Below are 27117 nucleotides of genomic sequence, written 5' to 3' on the forward strand. Positions count from 1 at the left end.
AGTCAGGTCACTCCTAGAACAGTGTACACAGTCATAGCTTTTGTCAACGACAAGGTTCTTTGGTTTTCTGTTACAGATGCATATCTTCATTTGATCCTCCTGTTGTTGCATGAATTTTACAGCAGAGCAAGAACTGCAAACATGAAGTGTATTCAACGTTTAAAAAGCCTTGTCAATTTTGAATCTACAAAACATGTCACATTTCCTGAGGGAATACTTTTGTGTTGTGTGATACTGCAGCCAGTTAAAATATGTTGTTACACAAGTGCATGGCACACGACAAGATGTCCTTTCTCATACCGGGAGTTGAACCCAGAACACCTGGGTGAAAACCAGGAATCCTTACCGCTAGACCATATGGGAAGACATTTCCTTTAAAAAAACATCAAGGTCAAAACTATAAATGTTGAAATTATGCCTGTTGTAATTAAAAGCGCCATATTTTTTCTCAGAGATGTTGGGGAAAAGTCCCATATAAAATCAGTCTAAAATGTGTTTGAAGAGAGAACAGCCAGACACAATGAAAAGTATACAGTATTTTTCCCAGCTTGATTTTGGTCAACTAAAGACAGTGTTGATTCAGCCAGGATTTCAACCTTGAATCTTCTGATCTGTGTACACAGTCATAGCGTCTGTCACGACAAGGTTCCTTGGTTTTCTGTTACAGATGCATATCTTCATTTGATCCTCCTGTTGTTGCATGAATTTTACTGCAGAGCAAGAAATGCAAACATGAAGTGTATTCAACGTTTAAAAAGCATTGTCAATTTTGAATCTACATAACATTTCACATTTCCTGTTGCTGAGGGAATATTGTTGTGTTGTGTGATACTGCTGCCAGGTAAAATATGTTGTTACACAAGTGCATGCCAAATAATAAGATTTCTATCCCATACCGGGAGTAGAACCTATGACACCTGTGCGTACACCAGAAATCCTTACCGATAGACCATATGGGAAAAGACTTCTTAAAAAAAACATCACAGACAAATCTATAAATGTTGAAATGATGACTTTTGTAATTAATAGCTCCATTTTTTTCTCAGAGATGTTGGGATGAAAAGTCCCATATAAAATCAGTCTAAAATGTGTTTGAAAAGAGAACAGCCAGACACAATGAAAAGTATACAGTATCATTCCCGGCTTGATTTCAATCAATTAAATATAGTGACAAGCAAGCCAGGAGTCGAACCTAGAATCTTCTGATCCGTAGTCAGACACGTTATCCATTGCGCCACTGGCCCCACAGACAAGCTGAAGTCAGGTCACTGCTAGAACAGTGTACACAGTCATAGCTTTTGTCAACGACAAGGTTCTTTGGTTTTCTGTTACAGATGCATATCTTCATTTGATCCTCCTGTTGTTGCATGAATTTTACTGCAGAGCAAGAACTGCAAACATGATGTGTATTCAACGTTTAAAAAGCCTTGTCAATTTTGAATCTACATAACATGTCACATTTCCTGAGGGAATACTTTTGTGTTGTGTGATACTGCAGCCAGTTATAATATGTTGTTACACAAGTGCATGGCACACGACAAGATTTTCTTTCCCATACCGGGAGTTGAACCCGGGCCACCTGGGTGAAAACCAGGAATCCTTACCGCTAGACCATATGGGAAGACGTTTCCTTTAAAAAAACATCAAGGTCAAAACTATAAATGTTGAAATTATGCCTGTTGTAATTAAAAGCGCCATATTTTTTCTCAGAGATGTTGGGGAAAAGTCCCATATAAAATCAGTCTAAAATGTGTTTAAAGAGAACAGCCAGACACAATGAAAAGTATACAGTATTTTCCCCAGCTTGATTTTGGTCAACTAAAGACAGTGTTGATTCAGCCAGGATTTCAACCTTGAATCTTCTGATCTGTGTACACAGTCATAGCGTCTGTCACGACAAGGTTCCTTGGTTTTCTGTTACAGATGCATATCTTCATTTGATCCTCCTGTTGTTGCATGAATTTTACTGCAGAGCAAGAAATGCAAACATGAAGTGTATTCAACGTTTAAAAAGCATTGTCAATTTTGAATCTACATAACATTTCACATTTCCTGTTACTGAGGGAATATTGTTGTGTTGTGTGATACTGCTGCCAGGTAAAATCTGTTGTTACACAAGTGCATGCCAAATAATAAGGTTTCTATCCCATACCGGGAGTAGAACCTATGACACCTGTGCATACACCAGAAATCCTTACCGATAGACCATATGGGAAAAGACTTTCTTAAAAAAAACATCACAGACAAATCTATAAATGTTGAAATGATGCCTTTTGTAATTAATAGCTCCATTTTTTTTCTCAGAGATGTTGGGATGAAAAGTCCCATATAAAATCAGTCTAAAATGTGTTTGAAAAGAGAACAGCCAGACACAATGAAAAGTATACAGTATCATTCCCGGCTTGATTTCAATCAATTAAATATAGTGACAAGCCAGCCAGGAGTCGAACCTAGAATCTTCTGATCCGTAGTCAGACACGTTATCCATTGCGCCACTGGCCCCACAGACAAGCTGAAGTCAGGTCACTGCTAGAACAGTGTACACAGTCATAGCTTTTGTCAACGACAAGGTTCTTTGGTTTTCTGTTACAGATGCATATCTTCATTTGATCCTCCTGTTGTTGCATGAATTTTACTGCAGAGCAAGAAATGCAAACATGAAGTGTATTCAACGTTTAAAAAGCATCGTCAATTTTGAATCTACATAACATTTCACATTTCCTGTTACTGAGGGAATATTGTTGTGTTGTGTGATACTGCTGCCAGGTAAAATCTGTTGTTACACAAGTGCATGCCAAATAATAAGTTTTCTATCCCATACCGGGAGTAGAACCTATGACACCTGTGCATACACCAGAAATCTTTACCGATAGACCATATGGGAAAAGACTTTCTTAAAAAAAACATCACAGACAAATCTATAAATGTTGAAATGATGCCTTTTGTAATTAATAGCTCCATTTTTTTTCTCAGAGATGTTGAGATGAAAAGTCCCATATAAAATCAGTCTAAAATGTGTTTGAAAAGAGAACAGCCAGACACAATGAAAAGTATACAGTATCATTCCCGGCTTGATTTCAATCAATTAAATATAGTGACGAGCCAGCCAGGAGTCGAACCTAGAATCTTCTGATCCGTAGTCAGACACGTTATCCATTGCGCCACTGGCCCCACAGACAACCTGAAGTCAGGTCACTGCTAGAACAGTGTACACAGTCATAGCTTTTGTCAACGACAAGGTTCTTTGGTTTTCTGTTACAGATGCATATCTTCATTTGATCCTCCTGTTGGTGCATGAATTTTACTGCAGAGCAAGAACTGCAAACATGAAGTGTATTCAACGTTTAAAAAGCCTTGTCAATTTTGAATCTACATAACATGTCACATTTCCTGAGGGAATACTTTTGTGTTGTGTGATACTGCAGCCAGTTAAAATATGTTGTTACACAAGTGCATGGCACACGACAAGATGTCCTTTCCCATACCGGGAGTTGAACCCGGGCCACCTGGGTGAAAACCAGGAATCCTTACCGCTAGACCATATGGGAAGACATTTCCTTTAAAAAAACATCAAGGTCAAAACTATAAATGTTGAAATTATGCCTGTTGTAATTAAAAGCGCCATATTTTTTCTCAGAGATGTTGGGGAAAAGTCCCATATAAAATCAGTCTAAAATGTGTTTGAAGAGAGAACAGCCAGACACAATGAAAAGTATACAGTATTTTTCCCAGCTTGATTTTGGTCAACTAAAGACAGTGTTGATTCAGCCAGGATTTCAACCTTGAATCTTCTGATCTGTGTACACAGTCATAGCGTCTGTCACGACAAGGTTCCTTGGTTGTCTGTTACAGATACATATCTTCATTTGATCCTCCTGTTGTTGCATGAATTTTACTGCAGAGCAAGAAATGCAAACATGAAGTGTATTCAACGTTTAAAAAGCATTGTCAATTTTGAATCTACATAACATTTCACATTTCCTGTTGCTGGGGGAATATTGTTGTGTTGTGTGATACTGCTGCCAGGTAAAATCTGTTGTTACACAAGTGCATGCCAAATAATAAGATTTCTATCCCATACCGGGAGTAGAACCTATGACACCTGTGCGTACACCAGAAATCCTTACCGATAGACCATATGGGAAAAGACTTTCTTACAAAAAACATCACAGACAAATCTATAAATGTTGAAATGATGCCTTTTGTAATTAATAGCTCCATTTTTTTTCTCAGAGATGTTGGGATGAAAAGTCCCATATAAAATCAGTCTAAAATGTGTTTGAAAAGAGAACAGCCAGACACAATGAAAAGTATACAGTATCATTCCCGGCTTGATTTCAATCAATTAAATATAGTGACGAGCCAGCCAGGAGTGGAACCTAGAATCTTCTGATCCGTAGTCAGACACGTTATCCATCGCGCCACTGGCCCCACAGAAAAGTTAAGTCAGGTCACTCCTAGAACAGTGTACACAGTCATAGCTTTTGTCAACGACAAGGTTCTTTGGTTTTCTGTTACAGATGCATATCTTCATTTGATCCTCCTGTTGTTGCATGAATTTTACTGCAGAGCAAGAACTGCAAACATGAAGTGTATTCAACGTTTAAAAAGCCTTGTCAATTTTGAATCTACATAACATGTCACATTTCCTGAGGGAATACTTTTGTGTTGTGTGATACTGCAGCCAGTTAAAATATGTTGTTACACAAGTGCATGGCACACGACAAGATGTTCTTTCCCACACCGGGAGTTAAACCCGGGCGACCTGGGTGAAAACCAGGAATCCTTACCGCTAGACCATATGGAAAGACATTTCCTTTAAAAAAACATCAAGGTCAAAACTATAAATGTTGAAATTATGCCTGTTTTAATTAAAAGCGCCATATTTTTTCTCAGAGATGTTGGGGAAAAGTCCCAAATAAAATCAGTCTAAAATGTGTTTGAAGAGAGAACAGCCAGACACAATGAAAAGTATACAGTATTTTTCCCAGCTTGATTTTGGTCAACTAAAGACAGTGTTGATTCAGCCAGGATTTCAACCTTGAATCTTCTAATCTGTGTACACAGTCATAGCGTCTGTCACGACAAGGTTCCTTGGTTTTCTGTTACAGATGCATATCTTCATTTGATCCTCCTGTTGTTGCATGAATTTTACTGCAGAGCAAGAAATGCAAACATGAAGTGTATTCAACGTTTAAAAAGCATTGTCAATTTTGAATCTACATAACATTTCACATTTCCTGTTGCTGAGGGAATATTGTTGTGTTGTGTGACACTGCTGCCAGGTAAAATCTGTTGTTACACAAGTGCATGCCAAATAATAAGATTTCTATCCCATACCGGGAGTAGAACCTATGACACCTGTGCGTACACCAGAAATCCTTACCGATAGACCATATGGGAAAAGACTTCTTTAAAAAAACATCACAGACAAATCTAGAAATGTTGAAATGATGCCTTTTGTAATTAATAGCTCCATTTTTTTTCTCAGAGATGTTGGGATGAAAAGTCCCATATAAAATCAGTCTAAAATGTGTTTGAAAAGAGAACAGCCAGACACAATGAAAAGTATACAGTATCATTCCCGGCTTGATTTCAATCAATTAAATATAGTGACGAGCCAGCCAGGAGTCGAACCTAGAATCTTCTGATCCGTAGTCAGACACGTTATCCATTGCGCCACTGGCCCCACAGTAATATTAAGTCAGGTCACTCCTAGAACAGTGTACACAGTCATAGCTTTTGTCAACGACAAGGTACTTCGGTTTTCTGTTACAGATGCATATCTTCACTTGATCCTCCTGTTGTTGCATGAATTTTACTGCAGAGCAAGAACTGCAAACATGATGTGTATTCAACGTTTAAAAAGCCTTGTCAATTTTGAATCTACATAACATGTCACATTTCCTGAGGGAATACTTTTGTGTTGTGTGATACTGCAGCCAGTTAAAATATGTTGTTACACAAGTGCATGGCACACGACAAGATGTTCTTTCCCATACCGGGAGTTGAACCCGGGCTACCTGGGTGAAAACCAGGAATCCTTACCGCTAGACCATATGGGAAGACATCTCCTTTAAAAAAACATCAAGGTCAAAACTATAAATGTTGAAATTATGCCTGTTGTAATTAAAAGCGCCATATTTTTTCTCAGAGATGTTGGGGAAAAGTCCCATATAAAATCAGTCTAAAATGTGTTTGAAGAGAGAACAGCCAGACACAATGAAAAGTATACAGTATTTTTCCCAGCTTGATTTTGGTCAACTAAAGACAGTGTTGATTCAGCCAGGATTTCAACCTTGAATCTTCTGATCTGTGTACACAGTCATAGCGTCTGTCACGACAAGGTTCCTTGGTTTTCTGTTACAGATGCATATCTTCATTTGATCCTCCTGTCGTTGCATGAATTTTACTGCGGAGCAAGAAATGCAAACATGAAGTGTATTCAACGTTTAAAAAGCATTGTCAATTTTGAATCTACATAACATTTCACATTTCCTGTTGCTGGGGGAATATTGTTGTGTTGTGTGATACTGCTGCCAGGTAAAATCTGTTGTTACACAAGTGCATGCCAAATAATAAGATTTCTATCCCATACCGGGAGTAGAACCTATGACACCTGTTCGTACACCAGAAATCCTTACCGATAGACCATATGGGAAAAGACTTTCTATAAAAAAACATCACAGACAAATCTAGAAATATTGAAATGATGCCTTTTGTAATTAATAGCTCCATTTTTGTTCTCAGAGATGTTGGGATGAAAAGTCCCATATAAAATCAGTCTAAAATGTGTTTGAAAAGAGAACAGCCAGACACAATGAAAACTATACAGTATCATTAAACGCTTGATTTCAATCAATTAAATATAGTGACGAGCCAGCCAGGAGTCGAACCTAGAATCTTCTGATCTGTAGTCAGACACGTTATCCATTGCTCCACTGGCCCCACAGAAAAGTTTAGTCAGGTCACTCCTAGAACAGTGTACACAGTCATAGCTTTTGTCAACGACAAGGTTCTTTGGTTTTCTGTTACAGATGCATATCTTCATTTGATCCTCCTGTTGTTGCATGAATTTTACTGCAGAGCAAGAACTGCAAACATGAAGTGTATTCAACGTTTAAAAAGCCTTGTCAATTTTGAATCTACATAACATGTCACATTTCCTGAGGGAATACTTTTGTGTTGTGTGATACTGCAGCCAGTTAAAATATGTTGTTACACAAGTGCATGGCACACGACAAGATGTTCTTTCCCACACCGGGAGTTGAACCCGGGCCACCTGGGTGAAAACCAGGAATCCTTACCGCTAGACCATATGGAAAGACATTTACATTAAAAAAACATCAAGGTCAAAACTATAAATGTTGAAATTATGCCTGTTGTAATTAAAAGCGCCATATTTTTTCTCAGAGATGTTGGGGAAAAGTCCCATATAAAATCAGTCTAAAATGTGTTTAAAGAGAACAGCCAGACACAATGAAAAGTATACAGTATTTTCCCCAGCTTGATTTTGGTCAACTAAAGACAGTGTTGATTCAGCCAGGATTTCAACCTTGAATCTTCTGATCTGTGTACACAGTCATAGCGTCTGTCACGACAAGGTTCCTTGGTTTTCTGTTACAGATGCATATCTTCATTTGATCCTCCTGTTGTTGCATGAATTTTACTGCAGAGCAAGAAATGCAAACATGAAGTGTATTCAACGTTTAAAAAGCATTGTCAATTTTGAATCTACATAACATTTCACATTTCCTGTTACTGAGGGAATATTGTTGTGTTGTGTGATACTGCTGCCAGGTAAAATCTGTTGTTACACAAGTGCATGCCAAATAATAAGGTTTCTATCCCATACCGGGAGTAGAACCTATGACACCTGTGCATACACCAGAAATCCTTACCGATAGACCATATGGGAAAAGACTTTCTTAAAAAAAACATCACAGACAAATCTATAAATGTTGAAATGATGCCTTTTGTAATTAATAGCTCCATTTTTTTTCTCAGAGATGTTGGGATGAAAAGTCCCATATAAAATCAGTCTAAAATGTGTTTGAAAAGAGAACAGCCAGACACAATGAAAAGTATACAGTATCATTCCCGGCTTGATTTCAATCAATTAAATATAGTGACAAGCCAGCCAGGAGTCGAACCTAGAATCTTCTGATCCGTAGTCAGACACGTTATCCATTGCGCCACTGGCCCCACAGACAAGCTGAAGTCAGGTCACTGCTAGAACAGTGTACACAGTCATAGCTTTTGTCAACGACAAGGTTCTTTGGTTTTCTGTTACAGATGCATATCTTCATTTGATCCTCCTGTTGTTGCATGAATTTTACTGCAGAGCAAGAAATGCAAACATGAAGTGTATTCAACGTTTAAAAAGCATCGTCAATTTTGAATCTACATAACATTTCACATTTCCTGTTACTGAGGGAATATTGTTGTGTTGTGTGATACTGCTGCCAGGTAAAATCTGTTGTTACACAAGTGCATGCCAAATAATAAGTTTTCTATCCCATACCGGGAGTAGAACCTATGACACCTGTGCATACACCAGAAATCTTTACCGATAGACCATATGGGAAAAGACTTTCTTAAAAAAAACATCACAGACAAATCTATAAATGTTGAAATGATGCCTTTTGTAATTAATAGCTCCATTTTTTTTCTCAGAGATGTTGAGATGAAAAGTCCCATATAAAATCAGTCTAAAATGTGTTTGAAAAGAGAACAGCCAGACACAATGAAAAGTATACAGTATCATTCCCGGCTTGATTTCAATCAATTAAATATAGTGACGAGCCAGCCAGGAGTCGAACCTAGAATCTTCTGATCCGTAGTCAGACACGTTATCCATTGCGCCACTGGCCCCACAGACAACCTGAAGTCAGGTCACTGCTAGAACAGTGTACACAGTCATAGCTTTTGTCAACGACAAGGTTCTTTGGTTTTCTGTTACAGATGCATATCTTCATTTGATCCTCCTGTTGGTGCATGAATTTTACTGCAGAGCAAGAACTGCAAACATGAAGTGTATTCAACGTTTAAAAAGCCTTGTCAATTTTGAATCTACATAACATGTCACATTTCCTGAGGGAATACTTTTGTGTTGTGTGATACTGCAGCCAGTTAAAATATGTTGTTACACAAGTGCATGGCACACGACAAGATGTCCTTTCTCATACCGGGAGTTGAACCCAGAACACCTGGGTGAAAACCAGGAATCCTTACCGCTAGACCATATGGGAAGACATTTCCTTTAAAAAAACATCAAGGTCAAAACTATAAATGTTGAAATTATGCCTGTTGTAATTAAAAGCGCCATATTTTTTCTCAGAGATGTTGGGGAAAAGTCCCATATAAAATCAGTCTAAAATGTGTTTGAAGAGAGAACAGCCAGACACAATGAAAAGTATACAGTATTTTTCCCAGCTTGATTTTGGTCAACTAAAGACAGTGTTGATTCAGCCAGGATTTCAACCTTGAATCTTCTGATCTGTGTACACAGTCATAGCGTCTGTCACGACAAGGTTCCTTGGTTGTCTGTTACAGATACATATCTTCATTTGATCCTCCTGTTGTTGCATGAATTTTACTGCAGAGCAAGAAATGCAAACATGAAGTGTATTCAACGTTTAAAAAGCATTGTCAATTTTGAATCTACATAACATTTCACATTTCCTGTTGCTGGGGGAATATTGTTGTGTTGTGTGATACTGCTGCCAGGTAAAATCTGTTGTTACACAAGTGCATGCCAAATAATAAGATTTCTATCCCATACCGGGAGTAGAACCTATGACACCTGTGCGTACACCAGAAATCCTTACCGATAGACCATATGGGAAAAGACTTTCTTACAAAAAACATCACAGACAAATCTATAAATGTTGAAATGATGCCTTTTGTAATTAATAGCTCCATTTTTTTTCTCAGAGATGTTGGGATGAAAAGTCCCATATAAAATCAGTCTAAAATGTGTTTGAAAAGAGAACAGCCAGACACAATGAAAAGTATACAGTATCATTCCCGGCTTGATTTCAATCAATTAAATATAGTGACGAGCCAGCCAGTAGTCGAACCTAGAATCTTCTGATCCGTAGTCAGACACGTTATCCATCGCGCCACTGGCCCCACAGAAAAGTTAAGTCAGGTCACTCCTAGAACAGTGTACACAGTCATAGCTTTTGTCAACGACAAGGTTCTTTGGTTTTCTGTTACAGATGCATATCTTCATTTGATCCTCCTGTTGTTGCATGAATTTTACTGCAGAGCAAGAACTGCAAACATGAAGTGTATTCAACAATTAAAAAGCCTTGTCAATTTTGAATCTACATAACATGTCACATTTCCTGAGGGAATACTTTTGTGTTGTGTGATACTGCAGCCAGTTAAAATATGTTGTTACACAAGTGCATGGCACACGACAAGATGTTCTTTCCCACACCGGGAGTTAAACCCGGGCGACCTGGGTGAAAACCAGGAATCCTTACCGCTAGACCATATGGAAAGACATTTCCTTTAAAAAAACATCAAGGTCAAAACTATAAATGTTGAAATTATGCCTGTTTTAATTAAAAGCGCCATATTTTTTCTCAGAGATGTTGGGGAAAAGTCCCAAATAAAATCAGTCTAAAATGTGTTTGAAGAGAGAACAGCCAGACACAATGAAAAGTATACAGTATTTTTCCCAGCTTGATTTTGGTCAACTAAAGACAGTGTTGATTCAGCCAGGATTTCAACCTTGAATCTTCTAATCTGTGTACACAGTCATAGCGTCTGTCACGACAAGGTTCCTTGGTTTTCTGTTACAGATGCATATCTTCATTTGATCCTCCTGTTGTTGCATGAATTTTACTGCAGAGCAAGAAATGCAAACATGAAGTGTATTCAACGTTTAAAAAGCATTGTCAATTTTGAATCTACATAACATTTCACATTTCCTGTTGCTGAGGGAATATTGTTGTGTTGTGTGACACTGCTGCCAGGTAAAATCTGTTGTTACACAAGTGCATGCCAAATAATAAGATTTCTATCCCATACCGGGAGTAGAACCTATGACACCTGTGCGTACACCAGAAATCCTTACCGATAGACCATATGGGAAAAGACTTCTTTAAAAAAACATCACAGACAAATCTAGAAATGTTGAAATGATGCCTTTTGTAATTAATAGCTCCATTTTTTTTCTCAGAGATGTTGGGATGAAAAGTCCCATATAAAATCAGTCTAAAATGTGTTTGAAAAGAGAACAGCCAGACACAATGAAAAGTATACAGTATCATTCCCGGCTTGATTTCAATCAATTAAATATAGTGACGAGCCAGCCAGGAGTCGAACCTAGAATCTTCTGATCCGTAGTCAGACACGTTATCCATTGCGCCACTGGCCCCACAGTAATATTAAGTCAGGTCACTCCTAGAACAGTGTACACAGTCATAGCTTTTGTCAACGACAAGGTACTTCGGTTTTCTGTTACAGATGCATATCTTCACTTGATCCTCCTGTTGTTGCATGAATTTTACTGCAGAGCAAGAACTGCAAACATGATGTGTATTCAACGTTTAAAAAGCCTTGTCAATTTTGAATCTACATAACATGTCACATTTCCTGAGGGAATACTTTTGTGTTGTGTGATACTGCAGCCAGTTAAAATATGTTGTTACACAAGTGCATGGCACACGACAAGATGTTCTTTCCCATACCGGGAGTTGAACCCGGGCTACCTGGGTGAAAACCAGGAATCCTTACCGCTAGACCATATGGGAAGACATCTCCTTTAAAAAAACATCAAGGTCAAAACTATAAATGTTGAAATTATGCCTGTTGTAATTAAAAGCGCCATATTTTTTCTCAGAGATGTTGGGGAAAAGTCCCATATAAAATCAGTCTAAAATGTGTTTGAAGAGAGAACAGCCAGACACAATGAAAAGTATACAGTATTTTTCCCAGCTTGATTTTGGTCAACTAAAGACAGTGTTGATTCAGCCAGGATTTCAACCTTGAATCTTCTGATCTGTGTACACAGTCATAGCGTCTGTCACGACAAGGTTCCTTGGTTTTCTGTTACAGATGCATATCTTCATTTGATCCTCCTGTCGTTGCATGAATTTTACTGCGGAGCAAGAAATGCAAACATGAAGTGTATTCAACGTTTAAAAAGCATTGTCAATTTTGAATCTACATAACATTTCACATTTCCTGTTGCTGGGGGAATATTGTTGTGTTGTGTGATACTGCTGCCAGGTAAAATCTGTTGTTACACAAGTGCATGCCAAATAATAAGATTTCTATCCCATACCGGGAGTAGAACCTATGACACCTGTTCGTACACCAGAAATCCTTACCGATAGACCATATGGGAAAAGACTTTCTATAAAAAAACATCACAGACAAATCTAGAAATATTGAAATGATGCCTTTTGTAATTAATAGCTCCATTTTTGTTCTCAGAGATGTTGGGATGAAAAGTCCCATATAAAATCAGTCTAAAATGTGTTTGAAAAGAGAACAGCCAGACACAATGAAAACTATACAGTATCATTAAACGCTTGATTTCAATCAATTAAATATAGTGACGAGCCAGCCAGGAGTCGAACCTAGAATCTTCTGATCTGTAGTCAGACACGTTATCCATTGCTCCACTGGCCCCACAGAAAAGTTTAGTCAGGTCACTCCTAGAACAGTGTACACAGTCATAGCTTTTGTCAACGACAAGGTTCTTTGGTTTTCTGTTACAGATGCATATCTTCATTTGATCCTCCTGTTGTTGCATGAATTTTACTGCAGAGCAAGAACTGCAAACATGAAGTGTATTCAACGTTTAAAAAGCCTTGTCAATTTTGAATCTACATAACATGTCACATTTCCTGAGGGAATACTTTTGTGTTGTGTGATACTGCAGCCAGTTAAAATATGTTGTTACACAAGTGCATGGCACACGACAAGATGTTCTTTCCCACACCGGGAGTTGAACCCGGGCCACCTGGGTGAAAACCAGGAATCCTTACCGCTAGACCATATGGAAAGACATTTCCTTTAAAAAAACATCAAGGTCAAAACTATAAATGTTGAAATTATGCCTGTTGTAATTAAAAGCGCCATATTTTTTCTCAGAGATGTTGGGGAAAAGTCCCATATAAAATCAGTCTAAAATGTGTTTGAAGAGAGAACAGCCAGACACAATGAAAAGTATACAGTATTTTTCCCAGCTTGATTTTGGTCAACTAAAGACAGTGTTGATTCAGCCAGGATTTCAACCTTGAATCTTCTGATCTGTGTACACAGTCATAGCGTCTGTCACGACAAGGTTCCTTGGTTTTCTGTTACAGGTGCATATCTTCATTTGATCCTCCTGTTGTTGCATGAATTTTACTGCGGAGCAAGAAATGCAAACATGAAGTGTATTCAACGTTTAAAAAGCATTGTCAATTTTGAATCTACATATCATTTCACATTTCCTGTTGCTGAGGGGAATATTGTTGTGTTGTGTGATACTGCTGCCAGGTAAAATCTGTTGTTACACAAGTACATAACAAATAATAAGATTACTATCCCATACCGGGAGTAGAACCTATGACACCTGTGCGTACACCAGAAATCCTTACCGATAGACCATATGGGAAAAGACTTTCTTAAAAAAAACATCACAGACAAATCTAGAAATGTTGAAATGATGCCTTTTGTAATTAATAGCTCCATTTTTGTTCTCAGAGATGTTAGGATGAAAAGTCCCATATAAAATCAGTCTAAAATGTGTTTGAAAAGAGAACAGCCAGACACAATGAAAAGTATACAGTATCATTCCCAGCTTGATTTCAATCAATTAAATATAGTGACGAGCCAGCAAGGAGTCAAACCTAGAATCTTCTGATGCGTAGTCAGTGACATTAACCATTGCGCCGCTGGCCCCACAGACAAGCTGAAGTCAGGTCACTCCTAGAACAGTGTACACAGTCATAGCTTTTGTCAACAACAAGGTTCATTGGTTTTCTGTTACAGATGCATATCTTCATTTGATCCTCCTGTTGTTGCATGAATTTTACTGCAGAGCAAGAACTGCAAACATGAAGTGTATTCAACGTTTAAAAAGCCTTGTCAATTTTGAATCTACATAACATGTCACATTTCCTGAGGGAATACTTTTCTGTTGTGTGATACTGCATCCAGTTAAAATATGTTGTTACACAAGTGCATGGCACATGACAAGATGTTCTTTCCCATACCGGGAGTTGAACCCGGGCCACCTGGGTGAAAACCAGGAATCCTTATCGCTAGACCATATGGGAAGACATTTCCTTTAAAAAAACATCAAGGTCAAAACTATAAATGTTGAAATTATGCCTGTTGTAATTAAAAGCGCCATATTTTTTCTCAGAGATGTTGGGGAAAAGTCCCATATAAAATCAGTCTAAAATGTGTTTGAAGAGAGAACAGCCAGACACAATGAAAAGTATACAGTATTTTTCCCAGCTTGATTTTGGTGATTTTGGTGTTGATTCAGCCAGGATTTCAACCTTGAATCTTCTGATCTGTGTACACAGTCATAGCGTCTGTCACGACAAGGTTCCTTGGTTTTCTGTTACAGATGCATATCTTCATTTGATCCTCCTGTTGTTGCATGAATTTTACTGCAGAGCAAGAAATGCAAACATGAAGTGTATTCAACGTTTAAAAAGCATTGTCAATTTTGAATCTACATAACATTTCACATTTCCTGTTACTGAGGGAATATTGTTGTGTTGTGTGATACTGCTGCCAGGTAAAATCTGTTGTTACACAAGTGCATGCCAAATAATAAGGTTTCTATCCCATACCGGGAGTAGAACCTATGACACCTGTGCGTACACCAGAAATCCTTACCGATAGACCATATGGGAAAAGACTTTCTTAAAAAAAACATCACAGACAAATCTATAAATGTTGAAATGATGCCTTTTGTAATTAATAGCTCCATTTTTGTTCTTAGAGATGTTGGGATGAAAAGTCCCATATAAAATCAGTCTAAAATGTGTTTGAAAAGAGAACAGCCAGACACAATGAAAAGTATACAGTATCATTCCCGGTTTGATTTCAATCAATTAAATATAGTGACGAGCTAGCCAGGAGTCGAACCTAGAATCTTCTGATCCGTAGTCAGACACGTTATCCATTGCGCCACTGGCCCCACAGACAAGCTAAAGTCAGGTCACTCCTAGAACAGTGTACACAGTCATAGCTTTTGTCAACGACAAGGTTCTTTGGTTTTCTGTTACAGATGCATATCTTCATTTGATCCTCCTGTTGTTGCATGAATTTTACTGCAGAGCAAGAACTGCAAACATGAAGTGTATTCAACGTTTAAAAAGCCTTGTCAATTTTGAATCTACATAACATGTCACATTTCCTGAGGGAATACTTTTCTGTTGTGTGATACTGCATCCAGTTAAAATATGTTGTTACACAAGTGCATGGCACATGACACGATGTTCTTTCCCATACCGGGAGTTGAACCCGGGCCACCTGGGTGAAAACCAGGAATCCTTATCACTAGACCATATGGGAAGACATTTCCTTTAAAAAAACATCAAGGTCAAAACTATAAATGTTGAAATTATGCCTGTTGTAATTAAAAGCGCCATATTTTTTCTCAGAGATGTTGGGGAAAAGTCCCATATAAAATCAGTCTAAAATGTGTTTGAAGAGAGAACAGCCAGACACAATGAAAAGTATACAGTATTTTTCCCAGCTTGATTTTGGTCAACTAAAGACAGTGTTGATTCAGCCAGGATTTCAACCTTGAATCTTCTGATCTGTGTACACAGTCATAGCGTCTGTCACGACAAGGTTCCTTGGTTTTCTGTTACAGATGCATATCTTCATTTGATCCTCCTGTTGTTGCATGAATTTTACTGCAGAGCAAGAAATGCAAACATGAAGTGTATTCAACGTTTAAAAAGCATTGTCAATTTTGAATCTACATAACAGTTCACATTTCCTGTTACTGAGGGAATATTGTTGTGTTGTGTGATACTGCTGCCAGGTAAAATCTGTTGTTACACAAGTGCATGCCAAATAATAAGGTTTCTATCCCATACCGGGAGTAGAACCTATGACACCTGTGCGTACACCAGAAATCCTTACCGATAGACCATATGGGAAAAGACTTTCTTAAAAAAAACATCAAAGACAAATCTATAAATGTTGAAATGATGCCTTTTGTAATTAATAGCTCCATTTTTTTTCTCAGAGATGTTGGGATGAAAAGTCCCATATAAAATCAGTCTAAAATGTGTTTGAAAAGAGAACAGCCAGACACAATGAAAAGTATACAGTATCATTCCCGGCTTGATTTCAATCAATTAAATTTAGTGACCAGCCAGCCAGGAGTCGAACCTAGAATCTTCTGATCCGTAGTCAGACACGTTATCCATTGCGCCACTGGCCCCACAGACAAGCTGAAATCAGGTCACTCCTAGAACAGTGTACACAGTCATAGTTTTTGTCAACGACAAGGTTCTTTGGTTTTCTGTTACAGATGCATATCTTCATTTGATCCTCCTGTTGTTGCATGAATTTTACTGCAGAGCAAGAACTGCAAACATGAAGTGTATTCAACGTTTAAAAAGCCTTGTCAATTTTGAATCTACATAACATGTCACATTTCCTGAGGGAATACTTTTCTGTTGTGTGATACTGCATCCAGTTAAAATATGTTGTTACACAAGTGCATGGCACATGACAAGATGTTCTTTCCCATACCGGGAGTTGAACCCGGGCCACCTGGGTGAAAACCAGGAATCCTTATCACTAGACCATATGGGAAGACATTTCCTTTAAAAAAACATCAAGGTCAAAACTATAAATGTTGAAATTATGCCTGTTGTAATTAAAAGCGCCATATTTTTTCTCAGAGATGTTGGGGAAAAGTCCCATATAAAATCAGTCTAAAATGTGTTTGAAGAGAGAACAGCCAGACACAATGAAAAGTATACAGTATTTTTCCCAGCTTGATTTTGGTCAACTAAAGACAGTGTTGTTTCAGCCAGGATTTCAACCTTGAATCTTCTGATCTGTGTACACAGTCATAGCGTCTGTCACGACAAGGTTCCTTGGTTTTCTGTTACAGATGCATATCTTCATTTGATCCTCCTGTTGTTGCATGAATTTTACTGCAGAGCAAGAAATGCAAACATGAAGTGTATTCAACGTTTAAAAAGCATTGTCAATTTTGAATCTACATAACATTTCACATTTCCTGTTACTGAGGGAATATTGTTGTGTTGTGTGATACTGCTGCCAGGTAAAATCTGTTGTTACACAAGTGCATGCCAAATAATAAGGTTTCTATCCCATACCGGGAGTAGAACCTATGACACCTGTGCGTACACCAGAAATCCTTACCGATAGACCATATGGGAAAAGACTTTCTTAAAAAAAACATCACAGACAAATCTATAAATGTTGAAATGATGCCTTTTGTAATTAATAGCTCCATTTTTGTTCTTAGAGATGTTGGGATGAAAAGTCCCATATAAAATCAGTCTAAAATGTGTTTGAAAAGAGAACAGCCAGACACAATGAAAAGTATACAGTATCATTCCTGGTTTGATTTCAATCAATTAAATATAGTGACGAGCTAGCCAGGAGTCGAACCTAGAATCTTCTGATCCGTAGTCAGACACGTTATCCATTGCGCCACTGGCCCCACAGACAAGCTGAAATCAGGTCACTCCTAGAACAGTGTACACAGTCATAGTTTTTGTCAACGACAAGGTTCTTTGGTTTTCTGTTACAGATGCATATCTTCATTTGATCCTCCTGTTGTTGCATGAATTTTACTGCAGAGCAAGAACTGCAAACATGAAGTGTATTCAACGTTTAAAAAGCCTTGTCAATTTTGAATCTACATAACATGTCACATTTCCTGAGGGAATACTTTTCTGTTGTGTGATACTGCATCCAGTTAAAATATGTTGTTACACAAGTGCATGGCACATGACAAGATGTTCTTTCCCATACCGGGAGTTGAACCCGGGCCACCTGGGTGAAAACCAGGAATCCTTATCACTAGACCATATGGGAAGACATTTCCTTTAAAAAAACATCAAGGTCAAAACTATAAATGTTGAAATTATGCCTGTTGTAATTAAAAGCGCCATATTTTTTCTCAGAGATGTTGGGGAAAAGTCCCATATAAAATCAGTCTAAAATGTGTTTGAAGAGAGAACAGCCAGACACAATGAAAAGTATACAGTATTTTTCCCAGCTTGATTTTGGTCAACTAAAGACAGTGTTGATTCAGCCAGGATTTCAACCTTGAATCTTCTGATCTGTGTACACAGTCATAGCGTCTGTCACGACAAGGTTCCTTGGTTTTCTGTTACAGATGCATATCTTCATTTGATCCTCCTGTTGTTGCATGAATTTTACTGCAGAGCAAGAAATGCAAACATGAAGTGTATTCAACGTTTCAAAAGCATTGTCAATTTTGAATCTACATAACATTTCACATTTCCTGTTACTGAGGGAATATTGTTGTGTTGTGTGATACTGCTGCCAGGTAAAATCTGTTGTTACACAAGTGCATGCCAAATAATAAGGTTTCTATCCCATACCGGGAGTAGAACCTATGACACCTGTGCGTACACCAGAAATCCTTACCGATAGACCATATGGGAAAAGACTTTCTTAAAAAAAACATCAAAGACAAATCTATAAATGTTGAAATGATGCCTTTTGTAATTAATAGCTCCATTTTTTTTCTCAGAGATGTTGGGATGAAAAGTCCCATATAAAATCAGTCTAAAATGTGTTTGAAAAGAGAACAGCCAGACACAATGAAAAGTATACAGTATCATTCCCGGCTTGATTTCAATCAATTAAATTTAGTGACCAGCCAGCCAGGAGTCGTACCTAGAATCTTCTGATCCGTAGTCAGACACGTTATCCATTGCGCCACTGGCCCCACAGACAAGCTGAAGTCGGGTCACTCCTAGAACAGTGTACACAGTCATAGTTTTTGTCAACGACAAGGTTCTTTGGTTTTCTGTTACAGATGCATATCTTCATTTGATCCTCCTGTTGTTGCATGAATTTTACTGCAGAGCAAGAACTGCAAACATGAAGTGTATTCAACGTTTAAAAAGCCTTGTCAATTTTGAAACTACATAACATGTCACATTTCCTGAGGGAATACTTTTCTGTTGTGTGATACTGCAGCCAGTTAAAATATGTTGTTACACAAGTGCATGGCACATGACAAGATGTTCTTTCCCATACCGGGAGTTGAACCCGGGCCACCTGGGTGAAAACCAGGAATCCTTATCACTAGACCATATGGGAAGACATTTCCTTTAAAAAAACATCAAGGTCAAAACTATAAATGTTGAAATTATTCCTGTTGTAATTAAAAGCGCCATATTTTTTCTCAGAGATGTTGGGGAAAAGTCCCATATAAAATCAGTCTAAAATGTGTTTGAAGAGAGAACAGCCAGACACAATGAAAAGTATACAGTATTTTTCCCAGCTTGATTTTGGTCAACTAAAGACAGTGTTGTTTCAGCCAGGATTTCAACCTTGAATCTTCTGATCTGTGTACACAGTCATAGCGTCTGTCACGACAAGGTTCCTTGGTTTTCTGTTACAGATGCATATCTTCATTTGATCCTCCTGTTGTTGCATGAATTTTACTGCAGAGCAAGAAATGCAAACATGAAGTGTATTCAACGTTTAAAAAGCATTGTCAATTTTGAATCTACATAACATTTCACATTTCCTGTTACTGAGGGAATATTGTTGTGTTGTGTGATACTGCTGCCAGGTAAAATCTGTTGTTACACAAGTGCATGCCAAATAATAAGGTTTCTATCCCATACCGGGAGTACAACCTATGACACCTGTGCGTACACCAGAAATCCTTACCGATAGACCATATGGGAAAAGACTTTCTTAAAAAAAACATCACAGACAAATCTATAAATGTTGAAATGATGCCTTTTGTAATTAATAGCTCCATTTTTGTTCTTAGAGATGTTGGGATGAAAAGTCCCTTATAAAATCAGTCTAAAATGTGTTTGAAAAGAGAACAGCCAGACACAATGAAAAGTATACAGTATCATTCCCGGTTTGATTTCAATCAATTAAATATAGTGACGAGCTAGCCAGGAGTCGAACCTAGAATCTTCTGATCCGTAGTCAGACATGTTATCCATTGCGCCACTGGCCCCACAGACAAGCTAAAGTCAGGTCACTCCTAGAACAGTGTACACAGTCATAGCTTTTGTCAACGACAAGGTTCTTTGGTTTTCTGTTACAGATGCATATCTTCATTTGATCCTCCTGTTGTTGCATGAATTTTACTGCAGAGCAAGAACTGCAAACATGAAGTGTATTCAACGTTTAAAAAGCCTTGTCAATTTTGAATCTACATAACATGTCACATTTCCTGATTGAATACTTTTGTGTTGTGTGATACTGCAGCCAGTTAAAATATGTTGTTACACAAGTGCATGGCACACGACAAGATGTTCTTTCCCATTCCGGGAGTTGAACCCAAGCCACCTGGGTGAAAACCAGTAATCCTTACCGCTAGACCATATGGGAAGACATTTCCTTTAAAAAAAACATCAAGGTCAAAACTATAAATGTTGAAATTATGCCTGTTGTAATTAAAAGCGCCATATTTTTTCTCAGAGATGTTGGGGAAAAGTCCCATATAAAATCAGTCTAAAATGTGTTTGAAGAGAGAACAGCCAGACACAATGAAAAGTATACAGTATTTTTCCCAGCTTGATTTTGGTCAACTAAAGACAGTGTTGATTCAGCCAGGATTTCAACCTTGAATCTTCTGATCTGTGTACACAGTCATAGCGTCTGTCACGACAAGGTTCCTTGGTTTTCTGTTACAGATGCATATCTTCATTTGATCCTCCTGTTGTTGCATGAATTTTACTGCAGAGCAAGAAATGCAAACATGAAGTGTATTCAACGTTTAAAAAGCATTGTCAATTTTGAATCTACATAACATTTCACATTTCCTGTTACTGAGGGAATATTGTTGTGTTGTGTGATACTGCTGCCAGGTAAAATCTGTTGTTACACAAGTGCATGCCAAATAATAAGGTTTCTATCCCATACCGGGAGTACAACCTATGACACCTGTGCGTACACCAGAAATCCTTACCGATAGACCATATGGGAAAAGACTTTCTTAAAAAAAACATCACAGACAAATCTATAAATGTTGAAATGATGCCTTTTGTAATTAATAGCTCCATTTTTGTTCTTAGAGATGTTGGGATGAAAAGTCCCTTATAAAATCAGTCTAAAATGTGTTTGAAAAGAGAACAGCCAGACACAATGAAAAGTATACAGTATCATTCCCGGTTTGATTTCAATCAATTAAATATAGTGACGAGCTAGCCAGGAGTCGAACCTAGAATCTTCTGATCCGTAGTCAGACATGTTATCCATTGCGCCACTGGCCCCACAGACAAGCTAAAGTCAGGTCACTCCTAGAACAGTGTACACAGTCATAGCTTTTGTCAACGACAAGGTTCTTTGGTTTTCTGTTACAGATGCATATCTTCATTTGATCCTCCTGTTGTTGCATGAATTTTACTGCAGAGCAAGAACTGCAAACATGAAGTGTATTCAACGTTTAAAAAGCCTTGTCAATTTTGAATCTACATAACATGTCACATTTCCTGAGGGAATACTTTTGTGTTGTGTGATACTGCAGCCAGTTAAAATATGTTGTTACACAAGTGCATGGCACACGACAAGATGTTCTTTCCCATTCCGGGAGTTGAACCCAAGCCACCTGGGTGAAAACCAGTAATCCTTACCGCTAGACCATATGGGAAGACATTTCCTTTAAAAAAAACATCAAGGTCAAAACTATAAATGTTGAAATTATGCCTGTTGTAATTAAAAGCGCCATATTTTTTCTCAGAGATGTTGGGGAAAAGTCCCATATAAAATCAGTCTAAAATGTGTTTGAAGAGAGAACAGCCAGACACAATGAAAAGTATACAGTATTTTTCCCAGCTTGATTTTGGTCAACTAAAGACAGTGTTGATTCAGCCAGGATTTCAACCTTGAATCTTCTGATCTGTGTACACAGTCATAGCGTCTGTCACGACAAGGTTCCTTGGTTTTCTGTTACAGATGCATATCTTCATTTGATCCTCCTGTTGTTGCATGAATTTTACTGCAGAGCAAGAAATGCAAACATGAAGTGTATTCAACGTTTAAAAAGCATTGTCAATTTTGAATCTACATAACATTTCACATTTCCTGTTACTGAGGGAATATTGTTGTGTTGTGTGATACTGCTGCCAGGTAAAATCTGTTGTTACACAAGTGCATGCCAAATAATAAGGTTTCTATCCCATACCGGGAGTAGAACCTATGACACCTGTGCGTACACCAGAAATCCTTACCGATAGACCATATGGGAAAAGACTTTCTTAAAAAAAACATCAAAGACAAATCTATAAATGTTGAAATGATGCCTTTTGTAATTAATAGCTCCATTTTTTTTCTCAGAGATGTTGGGATGAAAAGTCCCATATAAAATCAGTCTAAAATGTGTTTGAAAAGAGAACAGCCAGACACAATGAAAAGTATACAGTAACATTCCCGGCTTGATTTCAATCAATTAAATATAGTGACGAGCCAGCCAGGAGTCGAACCTAGAATCTTCTGATCCGTAGTCAGACACGTTATCCATTGCGCCACTGGCCCCACAGACAAGCTAAAGTCAGGTCACTCCTAGAACAGTGTACACAGTCATAGCTTTTGTCAACGACAAGGTTCTTTGGTTTTCTGTTACAGATGCATATCTTCATTTGATCCTCCTGTTGTTGCATGAATTTTACTGCAGAGCAAGAACTGCAAACATGAAGTGTATTCAACGTTTAAAAAGCCTTGTCAATTTTGAATCTACATAACATGTCACATTTCCTGAGGGAATACTTTTGTGTTGTGTGATACTGCATCCAGTTAAAATATGTTGTTACACAAGTGCATGGCACATGACAAGATGTTCTTTCCCATTCCGGGAGTTGAACTCGGGCCACCTGGGTGAAAACCAGGAATCCTTACCGCTAGACCATATGGGAAGACATTTCCTTTAAAAAAACATCAAGGTCAAAACTATAAATGTTGAAATTATGCCTGTTGTAATTAAAAGCGCCATATTTTTTCTCAGAGATGTTGGGGAAAAGTCCCATATAAAATCAGTCTAAAATGTGTTTGAAGAGAGAACAGCCAGACACAATGAAAAGTATACAGTATTTTTCCCAGCTTGATTTTGGTCAACTAAAGACAGTGTTGATTCAGCCAGGATTTCAACCTTGAATCTTCTGATCTGTGTACACAGTCATAGCGTCTGTCACGACAAGGTTCCTTGGTTTTCTGTTACAGATGCATATCTTCATTTGATCCTCCTGTTGTTGCATGAATTTTACTGCAGAGCAAGAAATGCAAACATGAAGTGTATTCAACGTTTAAAAAGCATTGTCAATTTTGAATCTACATAACATTTCACATTTCCTGTTACTGAGGGAATATTGTTGTGTTGTGTGATACTGCTGCCAGGTAAAATCTGTTGTTACACAAGTGCATGCCAAATAATAAGATTTCTATCCCATACCGGGAGTAGAACCTATGACATGCTTTCCACCTGGCTACCCCTACCCGGGACAACAGCACTGCCCTCCCCTCTGCTACTCGCCCAAGCCTTCCCCATTTCTCTTTCTCCCAAATACAGTCAGCTGATGTTCTTAATGAGCTGCAAAATCTGGACCCTTACAAATCAGCCGGGCTAGATAATCTGGACCCTTTCTTTCTAAAACTATCTGCTGAAATTGTTGCCACCCCTATTACTAGCCTCTTCAACCTCTCTTTCGTGTCGTCTGAGATCCCCAAAGATTGGAAAGCAGCTGCGGTTATCCCCCTCTTCAAAGGGGGGGACACCCTTGACCCTAACTGCTACAGACCTATATCTATCCTACCCTGCCTTTCTAAGGTCTTCGAAAGCCAAGTCAACAAACAGATTACCGACCATTTCGAATCACACCACACCTTCTCCGCTATGCAATCTGGTTTCAGAGCTGGTCATGGGTGCACCTCAGCCACGCTCAAGGTCATAAACGATATCGTAACCGCCATCGATAGGAAACAATACTGTGCAGCCGTATTCATTGACCTGGCCAAGGCTTTTGACTCTGTCAATCACCACATCCTCATTGGCAGACTCGACAGCCTTGGTTTCTCTAATGATTGCCTCGCCTGGTTCACCAACTACTTCTCTGATAGAGTTCAGTGTGTCAAATCGGAGGGTCTGTTGTCCGGGCCTCTGGCAGTCTCTATGGGGGTGCCACAGGGTTCAATTCTTGGACCGACTCTCTTCTCTGTTTACATCAATGATGTCGCTCTTGCTGCTGGTGATTCTCTGATCCACCTCTACGCAGACGACACTATTCTGTATACTTCTGGCCCTTCTTTTGACACTGTGTTAACAACCCTCCAGGCGAGCTTCAATGCCATACAACTCTCCTTCCGTGGCCTCCAACTGCTCTTAAATACAAGTAAAACCAAATGCATGCTCTTCAACCGATCGCTGCCTGCTCCTGCCCGCCTGTCCAACATCACTACTTTGGACGGCTCTGACTTAGAATATGTGGACAACTACAAATACCTAGGTGTCTGGTTAGACTGTAAACTCTCCTTCCAGACCCACATCAAACATCTCCAATCCAAAGTCAAATCTAGAATTGGCTTCCTATTCCGCAACAAAGCATCCTTTACTCATGCTGCCAAACATACCCTTGTAAAACTGACCATCCTACCAATCCTCGACTTCGGTGATGTCATTTACAAAATAGCCTCCAAAACCCTACTCAATAAATTGGATGCAGTCTATCACAGTGCCATCCGTTTTGTCACCAAAGCCCCATATACTACCCACCACTGCGACCTGTACACTCTCGTTGGCTGGCCCTCGCTTCATACTCGTCGCCAAACCCATTGGTTCCAGGTCATCTACAAGACCCTGCTAGGTAAAGTCCCCCCTTATCTCAGCTCGCTGGTCACCATAGCAGCACCTACCCGTAGCACGCGCTCCAGCAGGTATATCTCTCTAGTCACCCCCAAAACCAATTCTTCCTTTGGACGCCTCTCCTTCCAGTTCTCTGCTGCCAATGACTGGAACGAACTACAAAAATCTCTGAAACTGGAAACACCTATCTCCCTCACTAGCTTTAAGCACCAGCTGTCAGAGCAGCTCATAGATTACTGCACCTGTACATAACCCATCTACAATTTAGCCCAAACAACTACCTCTTTACCTACTGTATTTATTTATTAATTTATTTTGCTCCTTTGCACCCCATTATTTCTGTCTCTACTTTGCACTTTCTTCCAATGCAAACCAACCATTCCAGTGTTTTTTTTAGTTTTTATTTTACTTGCTGTGTTGTACTCACTTCGCCTCCATGGCCTTTTTATATTTTTATTTATTTATACATATATCTGTTTGCCTTCACCTCCCTTATCTCACCTCACTTGCTCACATTGTATATAGACTTATTTTTTTATCTTTTTCACTGTATTATTGACTATATGTTTGTTTTTACTCCATGTGTAACTATGTGTTGTTGTATGTGTCGAACTGCTTTGCTTTATCTTGGCCAGGTCGCAATTGTAAATGAGAACGTGTTCTCAATTTGCCTACCTGGTTAAATAAAGGTTAAATAAATAAAAATAAAAAAACCTGTGCGTACACCAGAAATCCTTACCGATAGACCATATGGGAAAAGTCTTCTTAAAAAAAACATCACAGACAAATCTATAAATGTTGAAATGATGCCTTTTGTAATTAATAGCTCCATTTTTTTTCTCAGAGATGTTGGGATGAAAAGTCCCATATAAAATCAGTCTAAAATGTGATTGAAAAGAGAACAGCCAGACACAATGAAAAGTATACAGTATCATTCCCGGCTTGATTTCAATCAATTAAATTTAGTGACGAGCCAGCCAGGAGTCAAACCTAGAATCTTCTGATCCGTAGTCAGACACGTTATCCATTGCGCCACTGGCCCCACAAACAAGCTGAAGTCAGGTCACTCCTAGAACAGTGTACACAGTCATAGCTTTTGTCAACGACAAGGTTCTTTGGTTTTCTGTTACAGATGCATATCTTCATTTGATCCTCCTGTTGTTGCATGAATTTTACTGCAGAGCAAGAACTGCAAACATGAAGTGTATTCAACGTTTAAAAAGCCTTGTCAATTTTGAATCTACATAACATGTCACATTTCCTGAGGGAATACTTTTGTGTTGTGTGATACTGCAGCCAGTTAAAATATGTTGTTACACAAGTGCATGGCACACGACAAGATGTTCTTTCCCATACCGGGAGTTAAACCCGGGCCACCTGGGTGAAAACCAGGAATACTTACCGCTAGACCATATGGGAAGACGTTTCCTTTAAAAAAACATCAAGGTCAAAACTATAAATGTTGAAATTATGCCTGTTGTAATTAAAAGCGCCATATTTTTTCTCAGAGATGTTGGGGAAAAGTCCCATATAAAATCAGTCTAAAATGTGTTTGAAGAGAGAACAGCCAGACACAATGAAAAGTATACAGTATTTTTCCCAGCTTGATTTTGGTCAACTAAAGACAGTGTTGATTCAGCCAGGATTTCAACCTTGAATCTTCTGATCTGTGTACACAGTCATAGCGTCTGTCACGACAAGGTTCCTTGGTTTTCTGTTACAGATGCATATCTTCATTTGATCCTCCTGTTGTTGCATGAATTTTACTGCAGAGCAAGAAATGCAAACATGAAGTGTATTCAACGTTTAAAAAGCATTGTCAATTTTGAATCTACATTACATTTCACATTTCCTGAGGGAATATTGTTGTGTTGTGTGATACTGCTGCCAGGTAAAATCTGTTGTTACACAAGTGCATGCCAAATAATAAGGTTTCTATCCCATACCGGGAGTAGAACCTATGACACCTGTGCGTACACCAGAAATCCTTACCGATAGACCATATGGGAAAAGACTTTCTTTAAAAAAACATCACAGACAAATCTATAAATGTTGAAATGATGCCTTTTGTA

General features: G+C 38.5%; 22 non-coding genes across 22 annotated transcripts; all 22 read right to left on the bottom strand.

The window, feature by feature from the left end:
* Positions 1–291: 291 nt before the first annotated feature.
* trnae-uuc (transfer RNA glutamic acid (anticodon UUC)) lies at positions 292–363 on the bottom strand. The gene has a single exon. It is a non-coding gene; the product is annotated as a tRNA-Glu (tRNA).
* A 1186-nt stretch (positions 364–1549) lies between these two features.
* trnae-uuc (transfer RNA glutamic acid (anticodon UUC)) lies at positions 1550–1621 on the bottom strand. Its single transcript has one exon. It is a non-coding gene; the product is annotated as a tRNA-Glu (tRNA).
* Positions 1622–2429: 808 nt separating this feature from the next.
* On the bottom strand, positions 2430–2502 carry trnar-acg (transfer RNA arginine (anticodon ACG)). The gene has a single exon. It is a non-coding gene; the product is annotated as a tRNA-Arg (tRNA).
* Positions 2503–3098: 596 nt separating this feature from the next.
* trnar-acg (transfer RNA arginine (anticodon ACG)) lies at positions 3099–3171 on the bottom strand. Its single transcript has one exon. It is a non-coding gene; the product is annotated as a tRNA-Arg (tRNA).
* Positions 3172–3476: 305 nt separating this feature from the next.
* Positions 3477–3548, bottom strand: trnae-uuc (transfer RNA glutamic acid (anticodon UUC)). Its single transcript has one exon. It is a non-coding gene; the product is annotated as a tRNA-Glu (tRNA).
* A 2068-nt stretch (positions 3549–5616) lies between these two features.
* trnar-acg (transfer RNA arginine (anticodon ACG)) lies at positions 5617–5689 on the bottom strand. Its single transcript has one exon. It is a non-coding gene; the product is annotated as a tRNA-Arg (tRNA).
* A 304-nt stretch (positions 5690–5993) lies between these two features.
* On the bottom strand, positions 5994–6065 carry trnae-uuc (transfer RNA glutamic acid (anticodon UUC)). The gene has a single exon. It is a non-coding gene; the product is annotated as a tRNA-Glu (tRNA).
* Positions 6066–7252: 1187 nt separating this feature from the next.
* trnae-uuc (transfer RNA glutamic acid (anticodon UUC)) lies at positions 7253–7324 on the bottom strand. The gene has a single exon. It is a non-coding gene; the product is annotated as a tRNA-Glu (tRNA).
* Positions 7325–8132: 808 nt separating this feature from the next.
* Positions 8133–8205, bottom strand: trnar-acg (transfer RNA arginine (anticodon ACG)). The gene has a single exon. It is a non-coding gene; the product is annotated as a tRNA-Arg (tRNA).
* A 596-nt stretch (positions 8206–8801) lies between these two features.
* trnar-acg (transfer RNA arginine (anticodon ACG)) lies at positions 8802–8874 on the bottom strand. Its single transcript has one exon. It is a non-coding gene; the product is annotated as a tRNA-Arg (tRNA).
* A 305-nt stretch (positions 8875–9179) lies between these two features.
* On the bottom strand, positions 9180–9251 carry trnae-uuc (transfer RNA glutamic acid (anticodon UUC)). Its single transcript has one exon. It is a non-coding gene; the product is annotated as a tRNA-Glu (tRNA).
* Positions 9252–11319: 2068 nt separating this feature from the next.
* trnar-acg (transfer RNA arginine (anticodon ACG)) lies at positions 11320–11392 on the bottom strand. The gene has a single exon. It is a non-coding gene; the product is annotated as a tRNA-Arg (tRNA).
* A 304-nt stretch (positions 11393–11696) lies between these two features.
* trnae-uuc (transfer RNA glutamic acid (anticodon UUC)) lies at positions 11697–11768 on the bottom strand. Its single transcript has one exon. It is a non-coding gene; the product is annotated as a tRNA-Glu (tRNA).
* A 1187-nt stretch (positions 11769–12955) lies between these two features.
* On the bottom strand, positions 12956–13027 carry trnae-uuc (transfer RNA glutamic acid (anticodon UUC)). The gene has a single exon. It is a non-coding gene; the product is annotated as a tRNA-Glu (tRNA).
* Positions 13028–14216: 1189 nt separating this feature from the next.
* Positions 14217–14288, bottom strand: trnae-uuc (transfer RNA glutamic acid (anticodon UUC)). The gene has a single exon. It is a non-coding gene; the product is annotated as a tRNA-Glu (tRNA).
* Positions 14289–15471: 1183 nt separating this feature from the next.
* trnae-uuc (transfer RNA glutamic acid (anticodon UUC)) lies at positions 15472–15543 on the bottom strand. The gene has a single exon. It is a non-coding gene; the product is annotated as a tRNA-Glu (tRNA).
* Positions 15544–16731: 1188 nt separating this feature from the next.
* On the bottom strand, positions 16732–16803 carry trnae-uuc (transfer RNA glutamic acid (anticodon UUC)). The gene has a single exon. It is a non-coding gene; the product is annotated as a tRNA-Glu (tRNA).
* A 1188-nt stretch (positions 16804–17991) lies between these two features.
* Positions 17992–18063, bottom strand: trnae-uuc (transfer RNA glutamic acid (anticodon UUC)). The gene has a single exon. It is a non-coding gene; the product is annotated as a tRNA-Glu (tRNA).
* A 1188-nt stretch (positions 18064–19251) lies between these two features.
* trnae-uuc (transfer RNA glutamic acid (anticodon UUC)) lies at positions 19252–19323 on the bottom strand. Its single transcript has one exon. It is a non-coding gene; the product is annotated as a tRNA-Glu (tRNA).
* A 3332-nt stretch (positions 19324–22655) lies between these two features.
* trnar-acg (transfer RNA arginine (anticodon ACG)) lies at positions 22656–22728 on the bottom strand. Its single transcript has one exon. It is a non-coding gene; the product is annotated as a tRNA-Arg (tRNA).
* Positions 22729–26014: 3286 nt separating this feature from the next.
* trnar-acg (transfer RNA arginine (anticodon ACG)) lies at positions 26015–26087 on the bottom strand. The gene has a single exon. It is a non-coding gene; the product is annotated as a tRNA-Arg (tRNA).
* A 305-nt stretch (positions 26088–26392) lies between these two features.
* Positions 26393–26464, bottom strand: trnae-uuc (transfer RNA glutamic acid (anticodon UUC)). Its single transcript has one exon. It is a non-coding gene; the product is annotated as a tRNA-Glu (tRNA).
* Between the last annotated feature and the right edge of the window lie 653 nt (positions 26465–27117).

Source organism: Salvelinus fontinalis, chromosome 3 (assembly GCF_029448725.1).
Source record: "Salvelinus fontinalis isolate EN_2023a chromosome 3, ASM2944872v1, whole genome shotgun sequence".
In the NCBI taxonomy this organism is placed as follows: Eukaryota; Metazoa; Chordata; class Actinopteri; order Salmoniformes; family Salmonidae; genus Salvelinus; species Salvelinus fontinalis.